Below are 7890 nucleotides of genomic sequence, written 5' to 3' on the forward strand. Positions count from 1 at the left end.
TTTTTCTGTTTCTGTTTTTTTCCTAACCCTCATAACCACCCCCTGACTATTTTCATTCCACCCCTTCCCCCTCCCATTTAGTTTTTTATGGCCACATTTCCAGACACTTATCTCTGTAGTTAATATACACATTTTTTTTCATTCTCTTAGCTTTTAGCTTTTGAAATTAATCCTATCCTAGCAGGAATGGCTGCTCCTACATCCAGCAGCTGGCATGAAGATGCCTCTCAAGACCTCCACCTTACCCATAGCTTGAGGGTTCACACCCCTCCCTATGTCTGGGTTGAGGTTTGCATAGGTACCCTAGCAAGTTTCCTGGCACAGCAGAACATAGCAGGTCATCTTAACAGAGTCCCAGTGATTTACCTGAGCACTTCCACCCTGGTCAACAGGGTGTGCGCAGAGGGCCTGGACATCGCAGGTGTACGCTATCTTGTCATGCCTCTAGACACCCAGGCAGTGAGAGTGGTGATTTCCAATGAGCCAGCACATGCGGCTGGGAGCTGGCCAAGGAACTGAAGCCCTATGGGGTTTCTACGAGTCCCTTTTGCCGACTGACAATCAGAAGCAAGGAACCGAAGCTGAAGCCTGCCCTGTCTTTTCAAAGGCAGATTTTCATGCTCCTCAGGGAGAGCCCACAGTCTCTGCCTTGCTCCTAGAGCCTCATGTTAATGGGCAGAAGTTTGTGATTTAGTTTTCCTTGGAGGAAACCATGTGTTTCCAGTGTTGTAGCTCTTACCACCTAGCAGCCCAGTGCCCATGGGGGAAAGTAGCCAGAACATCGGCGACTACAGCAGCTCTAATAGATGGTGCATCCACTTGTGGGACACAGGCCTCACCCAGTGAGGCTGGGAGCTTTTCCCGACCTCTTTTCACCCCATTGCATCCAAGGGGACTGGGGTCTCTGGCATGACAGCACCATCCAGCAGAGGGGCTGGGACTACTTCCCAGCCATCTCCCCCACCCATTCCACCTATGGTGCCCACCCCCCGGTGCAGAGGCCCCACCAGGTGGAGGGGCTGATGCCTCCACTTGCCCCCTGCCTTCCCTGACTGCCGTGGCTGGGGTGGCCGGTGACTGTGGCACTAAGGCCCTAACAGACGATGGGGCTCAGGCCTCCTCCCAGCCACCCTCCACTGCAGCCTTGTCTGAGGTTGCTGGCCTTGGGGAGGTGGGCTGGGAGCAGTCCAGCTTATCCCCTATGAAGGGTGGGCCACCTGCTACTAGGAAGAAGAAGAACAAAGAGAGGAAGGTAAAGGGAGTCTCTCAGGACACTCCATCCCCGTTGGGACCCTCCTCAACTAGCACTGGGGGGCCCCTGCTGGAAAGCCTGACCCTGCTTCAGCTGTCATGCCGGTGACCCTGTTTACCGTGGACGGGGATGACTTGGAGGCAGGGGAGATGAAGGTGGGGGTCATCAAACCCTCACTTGTCTCCCAGCCTCTGGAGTCAGGTGGCAGTAAAAGTTATGCACAATGTCTGTCTTCTGGAGGCCCGACCCAGGGGGCGGAAGAAGAGTCTGCTGATCTCTTGGTTATGTCCCAGACTACTGAATTGGATGAGGGAGCTAATAAGATGGATATCCAGCTTTTTAACTGTTGCAAGAGACCTCAAGAGCAGGATGACCTCTCTCCCCCCCAGAAGGTGGAGATTGCTCTTTAGAGCCAGTCCTTGACCTGGACTATGAGAGGAGGCTGATGTATCTAGACATTGAGGATGTAGACACTGCATTTGTGGGTGAGCTCCCCCTCACAAATGCAGCCTCACTATGCTTCTGTCAGAAATGTTCAGCCCATGTTGGCAGACCCCACCCTGGGTTGGTACCAATTATGGGGGTCTCCTGGCCTTTTTGAAGCAGACCAAAGGACAGAAGAATGTAGCAGGGTGCATCACTCAGTGTTGCGCAGATCCTAAAATTTTTGTCAAGGCTGCCAGAGCTGTGGCCAAACTTATGCAACAGGATCTAGGCACTTAGCAGATGGCTTACCATCTGGAGAAGCTCACACAGTGGGTGAGACAAGAGTGGGGCATGGGGTGGGCAGTAGAGTAGGGCCTTCTCTGACCAGTCTCTGCTTTTTTGCTCTGCTCTGTGTCAACAGCTGTCGCGATCCAGTGAAATGGGAGGGCCTTCTGGAGCTCCTGCACCAGAAGCAGCTGGCCATCCCCTTCCTCCAGGAGACACATTCCAACGGGGTCAACCAAATGGCTTGGCATGCTGCTTGGTGAGGCTGGTTGTTCCAGAGTCATGGCACCAACCTTAGCGCTGGGGTCGTGACTCTCTTATCACAAGTACAGCATGATATGGCAGTGGCATGGGAGATCATCCCCGGCCGCCTGCTGACTGTCCATGTCACCCTAACACAACACAACCTGCTACTTGTCAACATCTACACACCCACTGATGTCCAGGAGAGGGTCATTTTCTTCAAGACCTTGGTCATCCTCCTGTACCATGCCAGTGAGGACGATGACCTTCTGCTTATAGGCGGGGACTTTAATTGCACCATTGACACCTCATTTGACCCCACAGGACCTGAGCCTCACCTGCCCTCAACCCACAAGCTGGAGTCTGCCCTGGAGACTGCAGGCCTCACTGATGTCTGGCAAGCCCTGCATCCTGATGCATGCCAGTATACCTGGGCCAGGATGAATGCCAGTGGTCTCACTGTGGCCTGCCTTGATTGCTTTTATGTCACCAGGCACCATCTGCCACTCCTGTGCAGCAGCTGCATCATTCTCCTGGGCCTGTCAGATCATGGCCTGGCATGCTGTGAACTGAGCCTACCAGGGAGATCCTGCATGAGGGTGCCTTATTGGTGCTTCAATGTCAGCCTGCTTCAAGACTCCTACTTCCAGGACTGCTTTGCCCACTTTTGTTGGGGTCGGGGGGCCACAAAACTGAGCTATTCCTTCTGGAAGCCATGGTGGGATGTGGCCAAGGTACAGATCTGGGACTTTTGCCAGCAGTACACCCACCTGGCCACAGATGAACTGCACTGCTGTATCTGAGAGTTGGAGGAAGATATGGCACAGCTCAAGGCCTCCCTGCTGGCTGCCATCACTGATGCAGGAGAGCCTCCGATTCTGCAGAAAATGCCTGCATGACTTGGCAGAGATTGCAGCCCATGGAGCAAGGATTCGTGCCTGCTGCCAAAGCTGACAGAAACTGATTCCCCAACTCACTTCTTTTTCAACCTGGAGGGGCAGCAGGCAGCGAGCAAAGTCTTGGATCACTTCAAGATCCCCAAGGGTCAGGTAATCACAGACCTGGGTGAAGTACATGAGCATGCCATTGCCTCCTATCATGACCTGTTTGCACCTGAGCCGTACTGCTCCAAGGCCATGCGGTAACTTCATGAAGCCCTGCCATGTCTCTGTACCTGGAGGCCAGTGAGCTTGAGCAGGAATTGTCTTGTTCAACATCTTCATTAATGATGTGGACATTGGAGTCAGAAGTGGACTGGCCAGGTTCGCTGATGACACCAAACTTTGGGGCAAAGTATCCACACCAGAAAACAGGAGGGCGATCCAGGCTGACCTGGACAAGCTCAGCAAACGGGCGGATGAGAACCTGATGGTGCTTAACATCGAAAAATGCAAGGTTCTCCACCTTGGGAGGAAAAACCTGCAGCATCCTTATAGGCTCAGCACTGCTACACTGGCTAGCACTATGGAAGAAAGAGACTTGTGGGTCATCATTGCCACAAGATGAACATGAGCCTGCAATGTGATGTTGTGGCTAGTAAAGTGACCAAAATGCTGGCTTGCATCCATAGATGCTTCTCAGGCAAATCCCAGGATGCCATTCTCCCCTTGCACTTGGCCTTGGTGAGGCTGCAGCGGGAGTACTGCATCCAGTTTTGGGCTCCACAATGGCCACCTAAAAGGTTATAAGGGTGACCGTCAGTATCTGGGGGAATGTTTGTTCACCAGAGCACCCCAAGTAATGATGAGGTTGAACGGTTATAAACTACTGCAAGATCATTTCAGGCTGGACATAAGGAAGAATTTCTTTACTGTCCGAGCCCCCAAGGTCTGGAAAACCTGCCATTGGAGATTGTTCAAGCACCTACATTGAACACCTTCAAGAGTAAATTGGATGCTTATCTTGCTGGGCTCCTATGACCCCCGCTGACTTCCTGCCCTTCAGGCAAGGGGCTGGACTTGATGATCTTCCGAGGTCCCTTCCAGCCCTAATGCCTATGAAATCTATGAAATCTCTGGAGGATCTGGCAGCTGCCTAGGCTGGCCTCACCTCTGGCAAAGCCTTGATGGGTTACCTGCTGAGTTCTAGAAGGCCTTCTGACCTCTCCTCAGACCCTGCCTCCTGCACATTTTCCAAGAGAGTCTTGTCAACAAGGTCCTGCTGATCAGCTTCCACCAAGCAGTGTTCATGCTGTTGCCCAAGAAGGGAGACCTTGGCTGCATTAAGAATTAGTGGCCAGTCTCCCTGCTGTACATGGACTACAAGGTTCTGGCCAAAGTGCTTGTGACCTGTCTCCGCACCATCATGGCCTCCACCACTGGGCCTGAGTAGAACTACTGGGTGCTGGGCAGGACAATCCAAGACAACCTTTTCCTTCTGTGCAACCTACTCACAGCCAGTGAACTCCTCAGCCTAGACATCAGCCTCATCTCTCTGAATCAGGAGAAGGCCTCCGACCGGATGGACCACACCTACCTCTTCCAGATCCTGGAGGCCTTTGGCCCTGGGCTCCTCTTCACCAGGGCCTTCTGGGTCCCGTATCAAGATATCTCCAGCCTGCTCAAGATGAATGGTGTGCTCTGCATCCTATTCCCTGTGTGCATGGGCATCTATCAGGGCTGCCCCCTGTTTGGCATGCACTATGCCAGGGTTAGGCAACATTTTTTGGCCAGAGTGCCAAAAAACACCACATTGCCTACCTTGGAAGCTGCTGGAGTGTTGGCATGCCAGAAAAACAAGATGAGGGAAGGGAGTACATGGCAGGATGCCATGCTTGTGCCCCTTGCCCCCCATGCAAAGCTTCTGCCCCCCAGCCCTGCTGCCCCTGCCCCCCAGCTCAAGCTCTGTGGCTGTCTGCAGCTACTCCAGGTCTAGGTAGCTGCTGGAGCCCAAGCTGCTCCCAGCAGGGCTTGCAGCATCTCAGCTGCATGATGGGAGCAGCCTGGGCTCCCAGCTGGCAGCAGCTACACAGAGCCAGGGCCAGCTGCAGCTGGGAGGCTCCAAACAGCTGCACTGGGCTCCAGATGTGTGCACCCACTACTTGGAGCAGGCGGTGGGGAGAAGCATGAGGCAGCTCAAACCCAGTCTCTCTCCTGCTGCCAGCACAGAGCTGGTGACTGGGCTCCAGAGCCTGGCACAGCTCTTGGTAGCCAGCCTGGGCTCTGGGCAGCTGCAGCAAGCAGCGGGCAGGCTGCAAACAGTTGCGCCAGGCTCCACTGCTCTGGCATCAGCTCCACATTGGTGGTGACTGCACTCACAACTTGGGGCAGACAGTGGGGCAGTTCAGCCCTCCCTGAGGTGCCCGTGCAGTCACTGCCAGCATGGAGCTGATGCTGGAGCTGTGGAGCCCAGCAGAGTTGTTTGCAGCCTGTGCTCTGCTTGCTGCAGCTGCCTAGAGCCCAGGGTGGCTACAAACAGCTGTGCCAGGCTCTGGAGATCTGCCATCACCTCTGTGCCAGGAGTGGGGGAGAGACCAGGGCTGCGCTGCCTCAGGCTCCTCCCCACCACCCACTCTAAGGTACGGGTGCGTGCGTGCTGGTACAGACCTGATGCCAGGGCTCTGGAGCCCAGTGCAGCTGTTTGGAGCCTCCTGGCTGCAGCCAGCCCCGGCTCTGGATAGCTGTTGCCAGCCGGGAGCCTGGGCTTCTTCTAGCAGGTAGCTGGGATGCTGCAAGCCCTGCTGGGAGAAGCCCAGGCTCTGTCACTGGCACCAGCTACCCAGAGCAAGGGCTGGCCATGTTGTGCCGAGCAAAATGGCCTTGCGTGCCATGCTCAGCACACATGCAGGGTGTTGGCAACCCCTGCTTTATGCCCTGGCCATCAAACCACTGCCGCACATGTTGCAGCACTGCCTGATGGTGTGACCTTGCCATCGGCCATGGGCCTGCCCATTGGCCCTCCGCTCTGGCTGTTGGTGTATGGAGACAATGTGACCATCTTCCTTAACACCCAGGAAGATGTGCAGGCCCTGAGAGATTGCCAACAAGCCTATGAATGCACCTCCTCAGCCCGTATCAACTGGGCCAAAAGTGACACCCTGCTGCCTATATGCCTGGGTGGTTCACATCCACCCAGGTGCTGGTGAGCTGCCCTGATACACTGGGGGCCTGGTGCCTGGGGCCACCAGATTCCCCACCAGCCCACCCAGCTTGGTGCACATTGTATAAGCCACCAACCACCAAGAAGATTGGTGACCTGCTGTGGCGGTTGATGCACAGCATCCTAGCCACTGGCACATTTGCATCCCACTTTGACCCAGCCACCTCAATGGCCTGCCTCTTCTACCTCAAAGGCATTGAGGAGAACCTCATTCATGTATTCCTTGACTGTCCCCTTACTTTTTGTTACCCTTGAGCTGCTGCTGTGGGCAATAGGCAGGAGCCTCTTGAAGACCAACTACATGTACTCCTACCTGTACCGGGCAGCCAAGCAGGGCACCATCTGCCTGGCCAACTTTTTCCTGGGTTTGGCCAAGATGGCTGTCCTCAAGAACCACTGCAACCAGCTTGCTGAGATGGGCTTAGATGATGTCCTGTGGCTTTTCGGCCTTCTGGTGCAGTTGTGCCTCTTCCTGGAATTTGAGCATGCTGTGCTCTGGCAGGCGGTGCCCACTTTTGAAGTAAGCTGAGCCCTTGAGGGAGCACTGTGCTATGTGGAGGATGGCTATCTTCAATATACACTCTGACATCACGACAGGTTTGGGCGACCGTTCAGGCTTGGTGCTGGACTGCTATTCCCAGCTCATGCCACACCCTGGGCCCTCACCAGGCTGCTTTTTGCCTTTTTCTTTGTGTAGGAAGTTGAAGGTGTTGTTATGTTTATGATTAGATAGAGCAGGGTAGGAATTGTTTGTTTATAGAGGGCTTTGGTCTGCATGATCGTGTGGCCGGTGTCTTGACTGTGTAACGGCATGTTAGGCACAACATGTAATACAGCGAAGGTGTCTGTCAGGGTGTGATGTTATGAATGTAATGGCATGGTGCTCTTGGTTTGATGGTAATTTGTTTGTCTTTGCTTTGTATAGTGGACCTGGATTCTGGAGGTGCCAAAATTTTGCACCCTGAGCCCCTGAATAAAGTAGTTAAAAAGTCAAAGTCCTTCCTTCCTGTCTGTAACAGGAAACTCTTAACCTGCTACTGGAAAGTGGAACAGGTCCTTTAAGTGCAAGGGGTTTTGTAACAAAGGATGTTATTAGGGGTGTGTGAAGTGGGTCCTATTTGATTTGGATTTGGATTCAGTACAAATCAGGGACAGTGATTCGATGAATTAATTTGGATCACCATTCCTGATTCGATTCGGCCAGATCTGAATCTGAAGATTCAATGCTGATTCAGACAATCAGGATTCAAACATAGACACAGCTTTAAAAAAAATGTCTATATACCTTGAGGTAGCAGGCGTGGCTCATGATCACTGAAATGCTGGGGCACATGAAGACTCGATTGAGTGTCCTCCACCTGCTCAGTGGTGAACCTGGAAGTGGACCAGAAGTACTTCCAGTCCACTTCTAGGTCTGTCAGGCAGTGCGCTGGGCCCCGCAACCCTATGACTCTTGGCCCAGTGATCAGCCACAGGGGGACCCCAAGTGGCCCCTCCCAGACCCAGGAGGCACCGGTCACCGAGCTGAGGGAGCATGGGGGGGCCCCCAGTGTGTTTCCCGGCAGACCCAGAAGTGGACTGGAAGT

The 7890-nt window shown here is 53.9% G+C and overlaps 1 long non-coding RNA gene across 1 annotated transcript in view; it reads left to right on the forward strand.

The window, feature by feature from the left end:
• Window positions 1–2619: 2619 nt before the first annotated feature.
• The window catches only part of LOC109308690, an 8815-nt gene continuing 3544 nt past the window's right edge, over window positions 2620–7890 (forward strand). Inside the window, exons 1-2 of the long non-coding RNA XR_002100675.1 lie at window positions 2620–2875; window positions 4956–4958. This is a non-coding gene — a long non-coding RNA (uncharacterized LOC109308690). The remainder of the gene's footprint in view (window positions 2876–4955; window positions 4959–7890) is intronic.

The sequence above is a fragment of the Crocodylus porosus genome, unplaced genomic scaffold, assembly GCF_001723895.1.
Source record: "Crocodylus porosus isolate Cpor-Errol unplaced genomic scaffold, CroPor_comp1, whole genome shotgun sequence".
NCBI classification, from domain to species: domain Eukaryota; kingdom Metazoa; phylum Chordata; order Crocodylia; family Crocodylidae; genus Crocodylus; species Crocodylus porosus.